Below are 20,097 nucleotides of genomic sequence, written 5' to 3'. Positions count from 1 at the left end.
AATTAAAAAGAACACTGTAAAACTGTTTGCCTTTCATTATAAAAGCCTGCTGAACAAAGGCTCAGGGCCTCTTAGCAACACTGGTTATGGAGTGCTCAGAGGACCAGGCTTGGGCTTGCTAATAAATGATTCTTTGTTGCTTGCATTGATGTGGTCTCTGGTGGTCTTTGTGGGGTCTTGAGCCACTGGGCACAACAAATGCATCTATGAACTCGGGGTTTGCTATAGTTAATAGGCTATCCAATTCTGGACACAAGCAACTTTTGGGGCTGCAAATTTTTGTGGAGAGAATGAGGGGAAATGAAAACTAGACATAAAAGGGGAGAGAGAAAATGTGACCTGCATTCTAAGGAAGATCAGTGCTCAAGGTGGATGTGATGTGTTAATGACCATGTCATAAATAAACACACAGCACAGCGAGCCTGATTTGCACAAACTGCATCAAACCTACTCCACTCGGACTAGAGTCCTGGCTGGGAAAGCCAGAAAGCCAGAGTGCTTTTGCTACCCCTTGGAAGGAGCTGATCATGAGCATGGGCCTGGGAACTGGGGGAGTTGGCTCCTGCTGCTCCCCTGCGCTGTCCGCTGGGCGCGGAATTTGGAGAGGATCCCTGGTCCAGCGACCTGCAGCATGCGCAAGTGCGCAAGTGAAGGAGCAGTGGGCAGCTCCTACTCCCAGATGCCTGGCAACCAGATCAATCCAGGCTCTGGACCCCGGCCTGAGGAAAGAGAGACTCAGCGGCTGATCCTGAGTCCAGGCGAGGGGAGGGACCCCGCTTGCCCGACCACTCCAGCGTCTGTCCTGACGGGGCGCCTCCAAGCCGGTAAAAGTGAAAGGACCCGAACCCTGCTTTCCCCTGCGAGCGTCCCAGCAGTCTGCTCCGCTGTCTAGGCCTCCCAGCGCCAGGTCTCCCCTAGGACGGTCGTGGGCTGCGCGGGAGGGGCGCTCCCCTATGAAGACGCCTCCAGGCTGCTCCAGGTACAGACCTGCCAGCTCGCCTCCCCTCCTGCCCCGCCGCCAGCTCCCTGCGCCACTATGTCGGTTTGCAACCCCCTCCCGGTCCATGTCTCTCTTTCCCTTTCTGCAGCCCGACCTAGGCCCGCGCTGTCTATGGCCTGTGGTGTCCCGCGCTGGTCCGTGGACCCTCGCGCGGGGGTGGGAGGACCTCCGCAGGCACTGCCCTTTCCGCCCAGGCCAAGCGGTGTGCCCAGGAGGGGAAAGCCTGGTGCCCTGGTCCTGGGTGTCCTGCGCGGGTTCCCTTCCGTGCCCACCGGCCTCTTTGGGGTCCATGTCCTGGAAAGCACGCACTGAAATTCTCGATTTATCCAAAGGGTTGGCGGCGGCGTGCAATACGCCCCTCTTCCACCGACAACCCCCAGTATCTCCTAGTCCTCTCATCCCTTCCCATTACCAGATTCCTTGGTCTCACTGCACCTGTGTCCATGAGCTCCTTTACTCTTCGTCCTTCTTAGTGTTTCTCGGGTTGTTTCTGGAAGAAGGCGGGGCGGTGGGTGTGAGAGTCCTATGGGGACATGCTTTTCTGGTTGCTGAATGCCTGTGCAGGCTTAAAGGGAGCACATTTCTTTGATGTTCTTCAGGGAGGCAGCAGGAACCGATGCCCGCCAGATCTCAAAACTACTGCCACACGCGATTTTGAAAAATACTCCCTGGAGATAACCAGCGAGATGCCATCTCTGGAGAAAGCATCCTTTTCGTGAGTACTGACAGCCTGCCCTTTCTCTTTCCTTGGTTCCCCCCAAAGTATGGAATGATAGAAAAGGTGCATAATTTCTGTTCTGTCTTCCTGTTGCAGAAGCTCTCAGTGGCCGAATCACAGAATGCCCTTTTTTCTGAAAGAACATCTTTTGCTCAAATTGCATAGGTTGGATAAGGTACTCACACCTCAGGAACATCAGGAGAAAACTTCCTGGCCCAGGTTGATTTAACCTGTTGTTTATTACTGCAACCCAACGTTGTATTGGTGGCAGATGAGCTGTATTGGAACGAGTGTTTTTTAAAAAGAATCAAGGCAAATCCTGTGTTCACTGCCCAGCATTTTCAATGAGTGTAAATGTTTTTGCATTAGCGTTGCTCTGATGTAGGTGCCAGGCTTAAATATGATGTACTGATCAAAGAGTTTGTCCTCCACTCTCCCTCATTACCATTTGCAGTTATTTGGTATGTCTGTGCAGGTGTACCATTCAGTATAATAGTGCAATTCTTGGGAAACTGTAACTAGGATCTTGAAAGGTGATTTTCTGGAGATGGTGATGCCAAAGTACCCAGAGGGCCTAGACAGGATCAGATTTCTTCTGAGGGTAGGGATTTGTCCTTGATTCAGTTTTGACCCCTATTACCATAGGTATGTAACCAAATGCATTTTCCTTTCCTTGCAGAGCTGATGATCTTTGTGTTTTAGAGAAATGACAGTTTTTAGGCAATTAACAAGGTTAACCTCTTAGACCTCTTGAGACTTAAGTAATTTTTTTTTCCTGCTAAGTTCATTAAAGAATTAGAGGAAGTAAGTCTCATTTTTCAAGCAATATTTACTACATTTTTAGTTAAAAATAAAAATTCAGTTTCTAATTTTTATTTTTAGCAATTCTGGGTTCAAGATAAAATTTAATAACTTGGTAGACTGGAAAAAAGCTGCAGTAGCCTACATAATTAAGTCCAAGTTGTATGTGTATAAAAGATCTCATTTGTGTAGTCTTACAAGGCTAATGGAGGCACCCTGAAGTATTATAAATAATGTAAGTTGTGTATGAAGTAGGATCTACAGAGATGGCAGAGAAAATATCATTACCAGTCTTTTCAATTTGCTTGAGATCTTAACTGATTTACAGCACTGAAGTGGTACAGAGTGATACATCAGGTTGACATGGGGTCAGCCTGTGAAGCTGTATGATGTCAGCTTATTAGTTCAGTTATCATAATTAAACCACATTACAGGGGCAGCTAAGCAGGAGTCTGGCATTATACTTCAGACATGGGTGGTCCATTTATTTTGTTCATAATGGAAAGGCAAAGATAGCCAAGAACACTAGTGTTTCTAAAGGAGTGAAAGACTTACAGAACTATGAATTTCTGAGGCAAAAATTGAAGACAAATGCAGATATGTTCAGTGTGCATTGATCAAGTAGCTTTCCACTTGGTGGTATAGAAACAAGTGCTTTGGTGCTGGCCCTTTGCAGATCTGGTCTGTGTATTGAATCATGCTTTACATGAGCTTGAATTTAACTTGGCTTTAGGGTCCTTTTACAGTATCAAAGGACCACATATTCTTTATCCCTGATCCTTCCATTAGCACTGAGTTTGCACTGTATTGATGCATGAGTTGACATGTTATTTCTCTAACTCATCAGTGACCAGATCTCTGTTAAACACAAAGATATTTGCATTGAACACATGAGCAATTTTGAAAAAGAATATCCTTGCTTTTGCTCAAATTACTTAGGTTTCTTTTTTAGTTTATGGATCATCTGTGGCCATGTAGTCTAGTAAAGTAGCCCCATAGTCACATATGGTTATTTGTTTAAATGAATTATAATTAAATTTAAATTTTTTCTCAGCACTGCCAATATTTTAAGTGCTAAATAGCCACACGTGATATGTGGCTTCCATATTGAGCAGTGTGTATATAGGATAGTTCCATCATCATAGAAAGGTCTAGATAGTGCTTCCTGAGAACCTTCCCTTCTCTTCTCACTTGTCTCCTATAGCTACTAGTGAATTGAGGAGGTTGAAGGAGACAGACATATATTGGTTATTTTAAGTGCTCTAGTTAACACATAGTTTGGAAGTGACAGTTGAAGCTATTGGATAAAATGAGATTGACTTTCCTGTAGATCTTATTTGTCATTAATGTCATGGATTCTAATTGGATTTACAGCATGGGATAAGAGAAATAATGGTACTTTGTTTACAGAATTTTTACCAAGTGCCATGCCAGGCATTATTTTTAATAGTTTTTAGCCTCAAAACTTCTCCTAAGGACTATTGTCACATTTTACAGATAAACTGAGGACAGAGTGGTATGTTGTCTTCCCTCAGGCTCATAAATAGTGAGTGATTATGATTTATTATCTTAGCTGGGATCCAGACAAGGCAGCCTGACTCCAGACCCACATCCTTAGCTGAGCTTTTGGTTTGCATCTAGAGCACCCAGTTAGGCATTGTATGGCAGTGCTTTACTGTGCCAGTGTAGACAGTGTACAAAAGACAGTGTAAAAAGTCTTACTTTTTAGGCCTCTAGACTTATTTTCCCTCTTGTTCTTTTTTGGGGCTGTCTTCTATTTGTCCCCTTGTAAATGTATAAAAGGGAAAAGTAATTTTAATATTTATCTAAGGAACACATAATTTGAAGAAAATCTGACATAGAAGTAATGCATTTCAAAGCCCAGTTAGTTTTTCCTTTCACCTTTTCTCTATAATTCCTGCCACTTTTCTTGAGTTTTATTGTATAATCACAAGGTAATGGGTACTTATGAAGAAAGTTCTAGTAGTTCAGTTTATCTCATTGACATTACCCTGTTTTTCCTGAGTGGTTAAACATGCATTGTGAGGTAAGACTAGTTCATTGCAAATTCCTTGGGGATTTTTTTGGTAAATGTTTGAGTATTCTTTTGTTTAATGTCTTACCTTTCACTTGTTCTCAGCTTTTTGAATGGAGTGGTGGACCATTTAAGAATCTGATAAAATCAAGAGTCCTGTATCTTCTCTTCCATCCTCCCATCCAAAAATGTCCATGTCCTGGTGAGTTTGTGTATATACTTATGCAACCCCAGGGCATGATCCTTCAGGTGAAGTACATCCTTGGGACTGTCTTGCCAGGTGCTTTCATAAAAAATGACTCATGACTGCCTATTTAGAAATGTTTAATGTTTAACATTGCTCTAAAGACTTTCTAATCCAGATGGCTCATGTTGAGATGATCAGTGTGAGGCTGAGAGAAGATGATCTGCTGGTCTAAAGTTACCCCCATAGTGTTTGCAAGCAGAGAAGCCAACCCTGGATCCTCCTAGTGTTGTTAAGCATTCTTTATTTTTATTATAATTATTATAATTATTATTATTTACATGATAGTAGAGTATATTTTGAAATATTATATATACATAGAATAACTTGTTCCAATTAGGATTCCATGATTGCAGTTGTGCATGATTTTGGTTTGCATCTAATGCACCCAGGCAGGCATTGTGTGGTTACCTTGGTGGTGTATTTATATATGAGGACAGGGTGTTCCTCTTGTTTGTTTTTCCCTTCCACACTCCCTACATTTCTGAGGCTTTGGACTGAGCATGTCCAGTAGAGCTTGGGCCAAGAGAGGGGAGATGAGTTTTTATTTGGCATCATACTGACAGTTTATATCTTTTGTTTGAGCTAAATAGAAATCAAGTCTGACAGAGAGATACTTGTGTCTCCATGTTGAAATTGATATTTTTCTTTCATTCTAGAAATGGAGAAGAAAAACCCTATGTCTAATTTAATCAATGGGACCTTATTAGAAAATGAGAGTTCCAAGATTGTACAAAATTCAGATTAAACTAGACAGTTCTGACATAGGGATACATGAAACTCCTGCAGACTCCCCAAAGCAGATCACATTCTTCACCAAAAGCTGAAGTTTGGGTCTTTAGAGAAGGGCTAGGGGTCACTAGGGAGAGAGTTGGAAATGTGTGAGAAGAATAAGGATAATTTAATTGTAAAATGGTAGAGAACATTGGTATGAAGTCATAAAGCAACTGTGAGGTAGAAGTGCTCTGGTACTTCTCTATATATAGCTTTAATTGTTGGTATGATGATGGCAGGGTATTCTTTGGAAACAGGGGCATTGCCTCTGGGCCTCAAACTGAAAGCTCTTGACTCTGCATCTGCCTTTTCTGCTGTTATCTGGTAGACAAATACTCAGTCTGATGAGGTGATCTCTTATTTGATTTGAGGGAAAAATACCTAAAGTATGTGTGTATATATATATATATTTATTAATATATATATATATATATATATATATATATATTTTTTTTTTTTTTTTTTTGGCGTTACTGGGGATTGAACTCAGGGCTTTGCACTCTACCAACTGAGCTATCTCCCCAGCCCCTCTAAAGTATTTTTAACACTTAAAACTTATAGCATTCTTTAAAAAGAAAAGAATGATAGCGCTAAATAGCATGTACTACTTACCATCTAAGTTAAATTCTTCATTGATGTATGCATTAAGGTAATGTCAGTTTTATAGCAGTTAGTTTTATAGGCAAAAAAGTAACATTTACTTCTGTTGCTGGCTGACTTGCAGAAATAAGCAGGCTCTAGAATATTCGATTGCATAAGGGACTTATATCTTTTGGATAGAAAAACAAAAGCTTTCATAAATGGTACCTCAGAAGTCACTGGACGTGCAGTATTGGAATAACTGAGCATCTCTGCCAGTTTTGTCATCAACTAACAACTTTAGAGAAGACTCTCTTGAAAATAAAGCTTCCTACCCTCTTAAGGTCTGAGGAATCTACCTGGTGTGATTCTCCCAAATCTCTTCTGCTTGGTTCTTGGTGTTTGGAAAAGGAGCTATATCCTTTTACAAGAACCCAGTTCTGTGGTATAGTGGATTGGTTTCTTAACTCTTTTTTGGATAAGAGAACTGGATTTAAAGAAAGAGCACATATACATACAAGAATAACTTATGCATATGTGTGTTTTTGAGCTCAAGATGTAAATATTGTCATATTTGAGAAGTGGGATATAAGAGTCTGCCTATTGATTTGAATATATATTTTATTTATGTATGTTTATATATATTTATATATTTATAAATATAAATGTATTTATTATATATTTTGAAAATATATTTTATACAAAAATTTTAAAGCTATATTTATAATTTCTCCTAATTTTAGGGCTAGTCTAATATTGATATTTTTTCCTACAATCTCAGATTGTTAGAGTATATTTACTCATACTGTTCCTTCATTTTCCTGTCCTGATCTATCTTTTGTGGTTTCTTTGTGGTACACTTATGTAAAGTGGAGGTATTTCAGACCTTGTATAGCTTTTTCCTTTCAATTCCAAACATCATAAAACAAAGAACTAGCTATCTTTGAACTATTATATTTGGGCATTAAATTATTCATTTAGCTAAATGCAAGTTCATTTTTTTAGAGCAAAGGAAAACATCATTTTTAATGAAGGAGGAATATTAATTACACCCATATTTGGTAATTTTGGTGTGGTATTGTAATAAGTACATGTTCTTAATTAATTCAATGAATATTTGTTAGTTCTAAGAGGCACAATAATTTAAGACACAATAATGAAAACTTAAATGCAACAACATTGTAAGAGTTATAACAAATTAATGTAGGAATGAGCTGTGCTGCAGCTCATGAGAAGATCACTGTGGTATGGAAGAACACATGGTTTTGCACAGGTAGGATGGAGACACTGCTGGGTACAGAGTGCTTGGAAGATCAGCACAGGTGCTGAATAGGCTGGAGCAGCACTCTCCGGTAGAAGCAGATGTTCTGTGTCTGTGCTAATAAAATATCTATGGCTACAGGAGGCTACCAAGCACTTAGAAAGTGGCCAGGACAACTGGGAGCTGCATTTTTTTGTCCTACCTTACTTCTGTTTCAGTAACCATGATGGCTGTCATGAAGCAGCCCAGGTATGGTGACTGGTGAACATCTCCACCTGACCTCTCTGGTGTTCCCAGTGGAACCCAGCAGGGTGAGGCAGAGGAGATGTTCAGAATGGATGGATTGGTATGACAGTTTGAAGCCTTGATGTGTTAAATAGGAAGCACTGGGAAGTCACTGAAAGTGTTGGGGTTGCAGTTGGGATTGAAGCAGGTAGAACTTAGATACCAGGAGATTTATAAGAAATCTACTGAATTATCTGTGTGGTATTAAATTTCTGGTGAAAGTAGAAGTGGAAAAATGAAAGTTTTGCAGGCAAAATGGCAGAGACTGGTGATTGGCTGTACAGTAACAAAAGAAGTCAGAGGTGGATCTTAAATTTCCAACCTTAGCAGGGGAGAAATGGTTGTGGAAGGAGAAAGCCTTGTATGAATGATAAGTTGGGGTTGACTAGAAATGTTGAATTTAAGGTGGGGAGACTGAGAGTTCTTCAGGTACATTGCAGGGGCATACCTGAAGTTCAGGGAAGAGTTCTGAGCTTTGTGTGGGTTCCCTTGGCAGCTGCCTGCTTCTTATTCTGAGGGACCCATGAATAAACATCCAGTGCTTTGACTGCATTGGAGCCCACAGGAGTTAGTAGAAGGAAGAGGCCTGTGTGAAATATACAAAAAGGAGGAACTGGAAGAAAGGTAGAGAGTCAGAGGAGAGCTGAAACCAGGAAGCTGTGGGAAGAAACACCAGAGTAGATCTAGAGAGGGAAGTTTGAGATTCAGGGTGAAGGAATGAAGGTCAGATGACCAAATGAATGCATTGACAAGTCTTCAAAAGCAACAGAATGGAAGTCGAGGTTAGAGGAATGCACACTGCAGGGCTCATGCCAGCTACCACTCTCCCAGGAGGCAAGTAAGTTCCTGTGTCAGGGTGGACAAGTGAGGGAATCAGCAAATGGCAGGGGAGTTTAAGAATCTGGAGAAGTTTTGTCAGAACTGTTGTTGATAGTATTTCAGAGAGTTGAGAGAAGATTCAAGTTCTAAATAGTGGAAGAAAAGCCTGGGGTGAGCAGAGGTAATCACTGCCTTCTAGTGTCACTCTGGCATGGTGGACCTGGGGATAGCAAACAGGTTCAGAGGTGGGACCCTACAGTCAGGTTGCCAGGGCTTAAATCCAGACCCAGCACTTGCATTTGCAAAGCTTCAATGTCAGTCTCAGAATTGCTACAGAGATGAAATTATTCTTCCATATTTTATCTAATTTGAGGTGGTGCTAATTATGAGACATTGTTTCTTGTACCACTGAGAGGAAAAACTGTCAGTAAACACAAATGTACCACAAATTTTGTCATTGCTGCCCTGGTAACATTCTTGGTTTTTACACATTCTAGGAAAGTGGGAAGGTGTCATGAAGGAAAATGACAAAACAGAAACAAAAAGACAATGGATTAGTACCATGCATCCATCATGGGGCCATGGTTGTAGAGGAGAAGACAGTGCAATACTAATCTCTACTTTAAAGAATTAATCTAACTGGTAAGAAGAGATGACAGCAATATAAAAAAGTTAAATGACAAGCCTTTTTTACTTGGTCTTAGATCACTTGGTCTTAGATTGAAGGTATTTCACTTCTAAGTGGGATAGGGCTCCCGATCAAGGGACTGGGAAAGAAGCTTGATGTAATTGGTAGAACTTTCTCTTCCTGCCTGCTTTTCTTACTTAGTTCATTGTCAGCAAGTGTTTGAGTGTATGTTTATACTTGTATTCATAGCATATCGCGTATACAGCTTGATAAAGTTGGGATACAGAATGTAAATGTAGGATCTTGTAACTCTGAGTAACAGTACAAACCTGCTTGTCTAGTCTGGCTTCTGTTGGGACACCTAGATTCCAGCTATTGCACTAACTATGGACCGAGTCCCCTGAGGGTATGGGCAGAGTCTTCTGATCCTGGTGTTGGTACCATGTGGAGCACAGTGCTCCCCACATCTGCATGTCAGAGTCTCATGAACAGTCTGCCAACCCAAGGGGACCCTCTTCCAGGGTTATATTGGGAAGCTTTTAAAAAGTCCCCCTGGAACTACACTACACCAGTTGCTCACGGCTTGCATATTTCCATTTTGATGATTTTAAAAACATGCCCAGAAATGTGCTCTGGTGCCTGTGAGTGCTGTGGGTATGAGCCATTCAGGTCTTCTCTCACAGGAGCACTTGAGAGACAGAGGAGCCTGTCCTAGGTGCTCAGGCATGCGATTTAAGAGCCAAGCTGATTTTTGTTCCCTCTTTTTCCTTTGAGAAGAGAGAACAGCTCTGTCTTTGACATGTCCCCCTTTTCCCTGGAAGCAGCCAGCACTTCTTTGATTCTGAGTCTAGAATTACAGCTACACAAAGCTGCTGAGGTTACAGAGAAAGGAGAGGAAGAGTGTGGAATAGAGTTGTTTGCCCAGCAGAGCCCAGGAAAGGTTCTGACTGTCATACTGGGGAAGTGGGTAGGGGGAGGGACCTCACTGTTGGCATCTGGTAAGGTAGGGGCCTGTGAGGCTAGTTGGTCTCCTCATGATGCTGAAGCCAACAGAGTTGTGGTGGAGGGTAGAGAAGGGGTCAGGAGGCAGGTGGCTAGCTGACCATGTGGCTGCTGTAGCTTACATGTACACTTTCTCTCCCTGCGCTCATTACCCCTCAACCCCAGTCCTCCAGAGTCCTGGGAGCACTGCAATGTACAGCTGTACACCAGGCATCACAGTGGATACTGTAGTGTTTTACACTACAAATGGGTATTTGATAAATATTATTCAATGTGAATATTGAGCCACTAATTTTTTGTATTATTTTATTTTCCATAAAATAATCCATGAGAATGTAAAGAAACTGAATTCTTAAAAAGAGTTTAATTTCAACATTTCACAGTCTCATCATAAAGAAAGGATATTAAAAGTTCAACACAGGCATGAGCTATGGATGTGAAGCCGAGGTCTAATTTCCTCTTGTGAAATTATAACTTAAGTTTATTCTAAGCTCTTTAGATGAAAATGAATTTAATTTTTCATTTCTGCCCTGGTAACATTCTTGGTTTTTACATATTCTAGAAAAGTGGGAAGGTGTCATGAAGGAAAATGACAAAACAGAAACAAAAACACAAAAATGAGTTGGGAAGGGAAGCATAGAGGGATGAAAACAAAACTAGAAGTGAATCTTTGCTTGTGGGTCCTTCAGCTTTATAATCAAGAAAGGAGGAGGTTTCTAGGAGGTAGGGGTGGGGTAGGGCCTAGGCACAATTCTTAGCTTATCTGACCGTCACTTTTGTCATCTCTAAAGTATTGCTCACAGTAGTCTCATCAGGATGGAGAGAGGTGGCACAGGTCAAGTGCCTGCATGGTGGTGATGGTGGGGAGGATGTGGGGATTTTCATTCTTTTTGAAGACTTCAGCTGCGTTCAAGATTGATGGGCACTGGCACTGGCCCTGGTGATGTTCTCCATAGATTGTCACAACACTCTTTCCCTTTGAAATTAGTGACAAGAGTGACAAAAGTGTCTTCTCAAGCCAGAATGTTTCAGATACTCTCTAAAAAGGCCTGTTTCTTGCTGATACTGTAAATTCCAAGAGGAGGATAGAGAGAATCACATGTTAAAGGTTTTCATAATATGAGAAAATTGCGAGGGTTAGCTGTCATCCACTTACATATTTTCCACAAGTTTTGAATCTCCAACAGGAAGTTCTGTCAAATTTACTATCTGCTGTCTACATAGTAGCTTTATTGTCATTCTAAGATAAATAGAAGTAGTTAAAAGATTTTTTTGGTTAAATCATAATGCATTCCAAAGCAGCAATTGATTTTTGCTGAGGCTGCTTGGGAATATCCATTCCATTTTTCATATCCCATAGTGTGACTAGTTGATAGTTAATTGAACTCATTTAGATTTCCATTGCAAGGTGAGTAACATGAAGCTAGGGATGCATGGGATGCAATGGTAGTAAAGGCAACAGCACAGGCTGTTGGCCATCATGCCTGAACATGTGTTCCTCCATAGATGAACAGCCCAAACATACTGCTGTGATCTTACCACAGGGCACCCTACTAGATGTTTCCCCATGCATCTCATGCACACATTTTGGTGAGCATGGTGGTGGTAGGAACAGTATCATTCTCCTCTTCATTCTGTACATCTTTATGTTGGTAGTAAACATTTAGATAATATTTTCAGTTATAGTTGGTGTCTTAGATGTCGAACCCATACAAGAGGAGAACTTGAATTCTCAGGTCTTTGAAGTGCAGTGCATGGTTGTTTCAATTCTGATTGGTAAGTCTGTCACTGTAGGGAAGTTATGGGATAGAAGTGGACTGAACTTGACATCGAAGGCACCAAAGGCCTAGATTTATGGTACAGGTCCACCTGGTTCTGTGGACAGTGCTTACCTATATCTGAAGGGTTAGTTTTCTAAAAGCAGGGGAGAACTTTCTTCTTTTAGCTCTTAGCTTGAGAGAGCTCTTACTACTCAGGAAGAGGGCTGCTTTGGAGGTGGTCAAGTGAACAATTGTTAGTCCACTCCAATTTTTGGCAGGTTGAAAACCAGGTGTCATTGATTGTCACATAGAGTGACATCTGGCTGATCTTAATGTCCCCTCCCCCAGTGGTTATATAAATGTTGATTTCTAGACATTTTATTGTTCCAAGTGCTGCTTTGTATATTAGAAAAGAATCATGATCAAATTACTCTTGGAGATATTTGAATAAAACAGAATGTTTTTTCTTAGAAATTTGTGCATTAAGAATTTCAACGTACATTTGAATGTTTAGCAGAAAGGGGACCTGGATGGGAAGGAAACTTTTTTCTCTTTTGTTAAATGAAGTGTTTGATCATGTAGCTAAACTGCTTAATGAAAGACTACACTCCCATCCATTATCCTGTGCACCCACAATTGGGTTATATGTTCCACTGCTAGGTACAGGATGCAGTCCTGTGAGAATCCCCATTCTAGTCTAGTCTTCTGTTAGTCTGTGGTTTCTGTGAGTGTCAGGAATTTTAGGATGTCTCTGGAAAAAACCTTGGGAATTAAAATCTGTTTTGATGATTCTGCTTTTGTTAGAATTACACAGCTGACTTCAGTACTTAAGTGAAATCAAGCAGTAATGGAAGTTGCATTACAGGTCCCTTGGTATGTTCCCCTTTGACCCTTCTTGATGTTTTAATTTAAGTATCTTAGGAGGCAGGAATTAACTTCATCAGTTCTTGAACCATCTAAAATTGGATGCTAGGCTAGATTACATAGACCTTTCCTCAGTGCTAATTAATATCACCACTGATCACTTTATGTGACTTACCTCCTACCTCTGAGGTGTTTTACATCTCTGTGGTATCTAGCAAGCATACAGCAGAATGGTTTTATGTTGTAAAAACACTTGACTACAAAATTCAATAGTTGGCTCATTAGTACTGTGAAGACCCCTCGTTCATCTGCTGCAGGAGCTCAGGTCTTGCTTTTTTGGTCTATCTGTTTAAGAAGGTAGCACCCTGGCATAAGTCTGGACATATGTGTTCAATTGGTTTATAGAGTTATTATGAAGTTGTCTTTTTTCTTGAATAACTTATCCAGTTGTTAAACAGTTTCAAAGCAAATTAATCGATAATATGTTTTTGTTTCTCAATTCTTTTGATTTTTATGCCATGATATTTTACCATTACTTAAATCAGAGTAGTGAACCAAAGGACAAGTGAGGGGAAAGATGAGCCCCTTGCTTCAGTGACTGTAGGCCACTTATCTTTGGTCAGTTTCCTTTTTTATAAGGTAGGAGTCTGGTTTTTGTTCCCTAGTCATATTTTGAATCCATGTTTTTTCTTACTGAATAATTGTGTCCTCAGTATTTAATGGATTCATTTATACTGTCTAGTTGCCTGGTTTCCATACCAGTGCAAGAATCATAAAATAGCATCTCGCTGAAGCTGATAGAGTGTTGGCCATTTTTTGCCTTCCTCTCCCCTCATCTTTATCTTAAAGCTTCATTCCCATCTGTGGGTGGTTGGATCCAGGATCCCCAAGGATACCAAAATATGCATGCCTGAGTCCCTTATATAAAATGGCCTAGAATTTGCACATAACCCGTGCACCTCATTCTCTATGTTTAAATCATCTCTGTGATACCTCATTCAATGTAAGTACTGTCCAAATAGTTTTATTGTTTAGGAAACATATAAGTTGAATACATGTGCAGTTTTTTTTTTTTTTTTCTTTTCTGTCTACCGTTGGTTGAATCCACAAGTACAGAACCCATGGGCATTGGGGGCCAACTGTACCTTCAGACACAAGCTAGAATAATTGTCCTTTAGAATTTCCTTTGGGAAGCTGGGATCTGTAACATGTGCAGTGGTGGAGAGTGTATCATTGTCACTCACACAATTGGATAATTACATGCTTCTTTATTTGATGAGGCCATGGTGGAGAGAATGCCATGGCTCATTAGGTGTTCTTTAAATGTGAGGCTGGTTACACAGCTCTTAGAAGTATTTAAAAATTCCTTGATTTTTTTCTTTTTAAAAATAAGGAATACCATATCTAAGGAAGAGTATTATAAGGACATCTTCTAGGTATTACAATGATGTAGTCTAGACCTATTAGAAATCATCCTCTTGGGGGTGACTTCATAGGAAAGGCTTCTGAATTAGAACCCAGCCTTAAGCTTCATCGTTATTACTTCCAGAATTGGAGCACAGAGGAAATCAACCTGACTTCTGAGTACAGTGTATATATGACTTTATCTCATGAATTCCTTTGTGTGTGTGTCTTATAATTATCAAATGTTGGCATAGAAGGACTTAAAAAAAGAATCATGATTTTTCACTAAAAAACTTGGAAAAGTTTAGAAAAATAGAGAGAATTAACCTCCCAGACTCAGCTACTGTTATTTTATTATATTTACATAGCTGTTCATGTCATATATTCCATTTTATATTTTGCTTATAGTTTTTTCCAAGTTATTTATTTTAATTTTTTGGTACTGGCAATTGAAATCCATGGGTGCTTTACCACTGAGCTATACCCCTAGTCCCTTTATTTTTGTTAATTTTGAGCGGGAGGAGAAGGACTCATGTGATTGCTGAGGCTGGCTTCAAACTTGTGATTCTTCTGCCTCAGCCTCCTGTGTTGTGAGGATTACAGGTGTGCACTCCCAAGCTTGGCTACAAAGGACATTTTTTGTTTGTGTATGTATGGTGCTGGGGATGGAGGCCAGGGTCTCTTACGTGCCAGGCAAGCACTTCATCACTGAGTTACACCCCAAACCCTTTTTAAAATTTTTATGTAGTTTTTGTGAACATAAGTTTAAGGGCTTCATAGTATTCCATTGAGTGGATTCACATAGTTGACAGCTATTTTCTGATTATTGGAGTTTCCCTTTTCTTCTGTTGTAAATCATTCTCTTATGAAAATCATTGTGTGAAACTTTCTTTCCTTTTCACTTTATAATATTTCCTTAGAGTAAATTTCTTCTGAAGAAAAGTTCCTTATATTTTTTAAGGCTTTGGGGGTGGGGAGGTGGTGGTTCTTTGATGGATGGGTGCTTTCTTTTCCATCCATGTGAAGTGTTTGTATTTGGATAAGAGGGAAGGAAATCTCTGCTTGCTGAATCATGTATTTATTTGGCACTTTAGACTGATAAGTCCTCTTCCCTCTTGACCTGAACTAAGTCAGGAAGTATAAAAAGGAACAGATAGTATTGACTATCTTGCCAGGGCCAGAGTATCATGGACTCACTTGAGTCCCTTATGTAAGGTAGGTTTCATATTTGATTTATTTATAAAACATGCTTAAATCAAGTAGGTAAAAATCAGTCATCAGTCTATATTCTATTTTTTCTATGCATGTTTATATACAGGTTTATATGAAGGTTTATGTTTTTTCACTTTTAATTTTGTAAATGGCATTTAGCTATTTACTGTCCAGGTGGCTCCTCCAGTTTTGTGAGGTGAAAATTTTAATTTTTTAAAAATTTTCCTCCTTGCGTGGAAGTCTCTCTGTATTGAAGAATTGCCTTACCTGTCTTCCTGAAATGTAGATTGAATCACACTGGTACACTGATTTAAGACCTCTACTTGTCCACAGGCAAGATGCATCACAGACCCCTTCCAGTCTCGCCCCTGTCCTTCATATTAACTTTGTATCATCTCCACCCAGATTAAGCCTGTCATTGTTATCACCTGTTTGCTGGAAGGTAGTGGGTTAGAAAGGTGGTTTAAAACCCCAGGTTCTAGAGTCAGGCAAAATGGATTCAGAAATTGGCTCTGCCACTTACAACTCTGTATGTAAATATGAACCAGATATTTAACTTTTTAATATTTTACTTTCTCTATCTATAAAATGTGGACAACAGCAGCCTTTGCTTCAGAGTTTATTGGTGAGGCCAAAGGAGTCAGTAGATGTGAGGTATGAAACCGTGTCCATTGTCCACTGAGTTCTGTTGCTTTTGCAAAATTGTGCTCATCCCTTAAGGCCTGCCTGTTACTATCCCTTTGGAAAAACTTCCTAGAATTAATTGTTCTTTTCTTTTCTGCACCATTTTAGATTTGCCTTAGTCCACGTGGGCTCCTGTAACAAAATGCTTTGGACTATGGCTCACAAACAACAGAACATTACTTCTTGCAGTTCCAGAGGTGGAAGTCCAAGATTAAGGTTCTGACGACAGAGTGGGTGTCTGGTGAGGCACCCTTCTTTCCTTCTAGGCAGATGGCCTCTTCTCATTACAATCTCACCAAGTGGAAGAGTGGAGACATCTCTCTGGGGTCTTTTGTAAGTGTAGTCATCCCATCTAAGAGGACTCTTCTTTCATAACACCTCCCAGGGACCCCCAACTCACAGAGTATCTCCTCAGGAGTTGGAATTTCAGTATAGACATTGTGGGGATGGGGGCACAAACATGCAGACCTCACCTTTGTTTGTACTTGTTTTACAACGTTTATCACACTGTATCATTGTGAGCAGCATACAAATCCACAGTACATGGACCTTTTTTTCTGTTTCTATGCCCACGGTTGACCTTGGTACTGAAAATGTCTTCTGGCCAAGGTCCTGGGAATGGCCTGATAAAACTTTTCAGTACAGCGCTTTGGAGTCAGAAGGCAAGTTAGCAGTTTGCTTTGTGGAGTCAGTTGTTCACACATGGGCTCTTCCTCTGAATCATTAATTAGCTCCTTTAGGATGTTGGATCTCTTTATCTCTGTTTCTTGCAGGTACTTAACACAGCTTTGTGATTCTCAATTAGAATACTTAAAACAAGGGACTGAAATATTTGTTCTTAATACATCACCTCCAATAGACTCCCTTCATATAATCACTCCCATCAGAATTGGATATTGCCCTAAGTGATTTTAATAATTTACCCCCTCTATTTGAAAATCATTGATTAAAAAGATATTTGGGGATTAAAAAACAAGGTACAGTGCAGGAAGAAATATAGTTCCTCTATGAATTGTTACTGGTGGCTGAAGAGAATTTGTCTTTCTGGTTCTTGTGCAAAACCAATCTATAGTAAAAAGTAAATTACCATACCAGTAGGTACACTCTGAACAAGTGTGACTTTTGATACTAGCCTGATTTTTTTTCTCTTTCTTGTTAAAAGCAACAGTACCAGCCTCAGAATAATTCATAAATTTGGTAAAGTTCTTTTCTTTAAAATAGAAAACTAACCTCCTGTAACCTACTGAATAAAATTGAGCCCTCACATTTTGTTTTCTTAGTTCTTTAGAGGGCTAAAATAGTTCATCAGACATTTATTGATAATCTGCTTTGTGCCAGGTACACTTTCAGACTCCAAAGAAAGGGGAAACGGTAGAGTACCTAAGTCACCTTCTCCAGTGAGGAAGGGATGTGTAGATTGTCACCCTGTAACAGACACAGGGTTGCAAGCCTACACAATTATGCAATTTAGAGTTGTTCATAATTATCTTGTTAAACTTGGGACTCAGTAATGATTTCTGCCATTTTATTCCTGTTATTGGTAATCTGTGCCTTATCTTTTATTAATTAGTCTTGCTAAGGATTTTTCCAATTTTATTAGTATTTTCAAAGAACCAATTTTGATTTTAACAGGGTTCTTTTGTAGTGTATTTTAAAAGAAAATTTTCTGTTCTCATTTACTTCTACTTTTTTAGGTTTGATTTAGTATTCCTTTTTCCTCTTGGTGGTAGATACATAGAATACTGAAAAGTTTTTTTTTTCCCTAATGTATGCATTTAAGCTGTAATTTTCCTCTAATAATAGCTCAATTCACATCCTACAATTTTTGATGTGTCATTTTTATACTCATTCAGTTAAAAATATTTTGTCTCCACTTTAATTTCTTCCTTGATTCATTGGTTAAAAAGTGTGGTTGTTTTCAGTGATAATATTTTTGTTGATTTCTTAAATTAAGATTAAAGGAGCCTGGTGCACCTGTAATCCCTGTAACTGGGTAGCCTGAGGCAGGAGGATTGTGAGTTCAAAATACGTACGCCTCAGCAATGTAGGGAGCCTCTAAGCAACTTGGTAAGACTGGCTTTAAATAAAATATAAAAAAAGATGGGAATGTGCCTCAGTGGTTAAGTGTCCCTGGGTTCAATTCCTGATAATAGAAAAGAGAAAAAAGTTAAAGAATCTTAGTAATTAAATGATTTTACTTCTTTGATGCATGTTGAGATTTGCTTGATATGTCGTCAATTTGGGTAAGTATTCCATGTGTATTTGAAAATATTTTGTATTCTACATTTGTGGTGTATAGTGATTTTTTAGTCAACTTTATTATCACTGTGACCAAAAGACCTGAAAAAACTGTTTTAGAAGAGGAAAAACTTATTTGGGGCTCAGGATTTCTGAAACCTCAGTTCATAGATGGCTAATTCTATTGCTTTGGGCCCAAGGTGATGCAGAGCATCATGGTAGAAAGGTGTGGAGAAGGAAAGCAGCTCAGAACATGACAACCAGGAGGCATAGAGGGACGAAACTTGCTCACTAAGGACAGAATATACCTTGGAGGCACACCCCCAGCGACCCACCTCCTCCAGCCACAACCTGCCTGCCAACAGTTAACCACCAAATTAATCTTTATCAGCAGATTAATGCACTAATTGGGTCAAAGCTCTCATTACCCAGTCATTTCACCTCTAAAATTTTTGCATTGTCTTACACATCAGTTTTTGTGTGGGACATCTTATATCTAAACCCTAACAGTGATCTACATAAATGAAGTTGATCAAGTTTTCAATCATGTCTCTCTTCTATATGTATCAATTTTTGTTTGCTTGTTTTCTCAGTTAATATTTTAATCTCCCTCCTGGATTGTGAGGTTATCATTTTTCAGGTTTTGCTTTATGTTTATGGATGCCGTTATAACTTGCATATAAATTGGAGGGTGAGATGACTGTGTGGTGGGTCAACCCTTAACATGTTGTCAAATGTGGGTTGGCCTCTTGGGAAGGGAGTGAGTGCAAAGGTGCCCCTTAACTCAGACACCGGGAGCCAGGTTCTGTGATGCAGACTCAATTTATTCAGGAAGTGCAATAGTTTATTTATGGAGTGAGAACCAATCATTCTAATGAGATAGCCAGGTCACTGCTCAGGTTACATGTTTACAATCCTGTACTTCAGGGAAAAGCAGACTTCTACTGGGGACCAGGAAGGCCCAAGAGGCATTGTGTCATCACAGAGTGTACTCATGTGACATGAAGAGAGCCCAGTGTTCTGTGCTCAAGCCCATTCCATACCTTGAATCCATGCCTGGTGCAACCCAGAATTCTCCTCATTTTCCCACTTTTTCTTTTTTGCCACCATAACATGAGTTAACATGACCTGCCTAGTCTCAATTTTTGAGGCTCTGTTACAAAGGTGGTGGATACATAGAAATGATATTACAATGCCAGCAAGGGAAAGACCAAATAGCACAATATTTACAGTATCAAATATGGAGGTGATTTTGTTCCATAATCGTGTGGAGAAAGAAGCATTTAGTACAACTTGGGCTCATGTTTCATTGATTGACATGATTGCATGACCTAGTTTGAGTGTTAAGTTCTGAAACCAGGTGTTCCAAGGACCCCTTAAATCTGTACTTAATTCTTGCCTACACTTAGTCACATTGTCAAGTGTAGCCATAGTTTCACAAACATAAGGTAATGTGGAATTGCATTGCAGAGGCATTGTCATTTGCATAATATCTATTCTTTCACTTGTGAGATCTATTTGTTGCTGCAAATTTAGGATACCCCTTGTGTTAGTGTATTAGTTTGGTGTTGAAGAGCAAAGGCTTCACTGACTCTGGTAGCCTGTGCATTTAGCACTGCGGCATTAGCACCAGTTTGTACTAAGGCTATCATGGCAGCAGTTGAAGCAGATAGGACAGTGATAATGATACTTGAAAGCAATGCAATAAGTCCAAAATCTCCTATAGCATGTATTAACTGTACATTTTTAGTAAGAACTATTGGTTAGATAGTATGAGTATCATTTGATA

At 39.8% G+C, this 20,097-nt stretch overlaps 1 long non-coding RNA gene across 2 annotated transcripts in view; it reads left to right on the top strand.

Annotated features, from left to right (window-relative positions):
* The first annotated feature begins 668 nt into the window (after window positions 1–668).
* LOC306652560 overlaps window positions 669–20,097 on the top strand; it is a 36,957-nt gene continuing 17,528 nt past the window's right edge. The window contains exons 1-3 of one of the 2 annotated variants that reach the window (XR_013761454.1): window positions 669–824; window positions 1,600–1,715; window positions 4,660–4,756. This is a non-coding gene — a long non-coding RNA (uncharacterized lncRNA). Of the gene's footprint in view, window positions 980–1,599; window positions 1,716–4,659; window positions 4,757–20,097 lie in introns of both variants that reach the window. The other variant, XR_013761455.1, reaches the window with a different exon arrangement.

This window comes from Sciurus vulgaris, assembly GCF_902686455.1.
Source record: "Sciurus vulgaris genome assembly, contig: HiC_scaffold_287_arrow_ctg1, whole genome shotgun sequence".
Taxonomy (NCBI): Eukaryota; Metazoa; Chordata; class Mammalia; order Rodentia; family Sciuridae; genus Sciurus; species Sciurus vulgaris.
Note: the sequence above shows the minus strand (reverse complement) of the source record. Positions and strands in the feature narration are given on the sequence as shown.